The following is a 1,701-nucleotide window of genomic DNA, read 5'->3' as shown; positions in this document are numbered from 1 at the left end:
TCTCATCTGTACCCAAGAATATTTACACTTGTTGTTGTATATGATCCGGTCAAATGTTCATCACTACCAAGATCTTTGTGAATACTAAAAAATGTAAAAGTTGGTAAATACCTTTTCGTTTTGCTTTTGCAAATTATATAGTATTGTTTTTATTCTAGCAATAATATACGCAAAATGCTTCACTTTGTAATGACCTTTAAAGCAAATCATTGATTTTTTGTTTTCAATTTTCAGATGTATTTTCGTCAATGATGTAAATAGCTTTATGATATTTTAATGTTAATTTGTTGACAACTATTAAACATATTTACACTTAGTCTACGGTAAGTCGTTAATGAAAATGACGTTCTAGTCGCCAATATCCTTAGACCTTAATTGCCCTTTTTATTGAAGATATAACTAATTAATTAATTAAATGTTATACCTGAGATAATAGTTTTTTACAGCCACTATTCTGCAGTATGATTATTACATACCCTTCATCATGTAACCATCGAAGTTCCTTCCAAACTCACAGTTAATCATACAATCGGAGTTTGAGTGTATGTGTTAGGCCAGTGAATCTTGCATAACAATAGAAACGATATTGGCAATTCTATAGTGTCACATGCACTACATTGCAGTAGATTAGCCAATCAGCAAGATCGATTTGGCAAGAACAAATATTTGTCCCGGTAAAACACCAGAAAACACGAGTATAACATGTATACTAAGTTTATTTTTTATACGGGGAAATTGCAAAGTGCACAGATATAATGGAATCCTGGTTAGAGCTAACCCGGTTATTTAACGTGCATCAGTGTATAGTAATGTCACACGGGACCACCATTTAACGTCCTTCCAGCAAGACGATTAGTATTTGTTTATAAGTGAGGCGGGGAAAAGAACATGCGACCCAAAGGGTGTTACCACTACACCAAGGATCTTCAACTTTATTGGATATTTAAGTACCTTAAAGCATCACTTGATAATGACAATCAACCAATCTGCCTGCGTTTGTAACGGTTTGGAAATCGTTGACTCCAAAGACAATATTTAAGCATATAACAACATATGTTGAAGGAATCCAGCCGTCAGTATCTTAGTTAAAACACTGCTGATAATTTCACACACTTTATTTCGTATTAAAATAATCTGTAAAGAACCCACATTTTACAAACCATGAGCGAGTCACTTTACCTTTACAATACACTCATACCTGGATGAGCCTTTTTTGAAAATTAATAGTACGTTCACCAAAACAGCCAACACCTACACATACCTGCACAAATAAAGAACATGAAAAAAGTGGTTAGCATTTTCTCTAACATATATTCCTCAGACATCGTGCGAAATTAACTTCGCTATTGCACAAGAGGAACCCGGGGGGATGGGGGAGGGGAAGCACCTCGCGGGGTATCCCTTCCCTAATATTGTCTAAGTTTACTTTTTATTTCAACATATACGAAAAAGAATAATAAAACAATTTAGGCACCATTTTGGGATAGAAATTATGAAGAGACAAAGTCAAAAGGTTACGGTGCCTAAGTTACACTCTCTCTATTGTCAAATTTTGGATCCGCCCTGAATTGTTAGGTCAATTTTTTTATCTCAGAGTTTATGAAGTTTTGCCTGCTGTTTTAAACAGCTTAAATGATCTGTGTTTAAAGGCTCACACCTAGAAAGAAGAAGTGTTTAAAAACAAGACCAAGTGTGATACAA

This window comes from Mya arenaria, chromosome 4 (assembly GCF_026914265.1).
Source record: "Mya arenaria isolate MELC-2E11 chromosome 4, ASM2691426v1".
Classification (NCBI taxonomy): domain Eukaryota; kingdom Metazoa; phylum Mollusca; class Bivalvia; order Myida; family Myidae; genus Mya; species Mya arenaria.
This window is presented reverse-complemented; position numbering follows the sequence as displayed.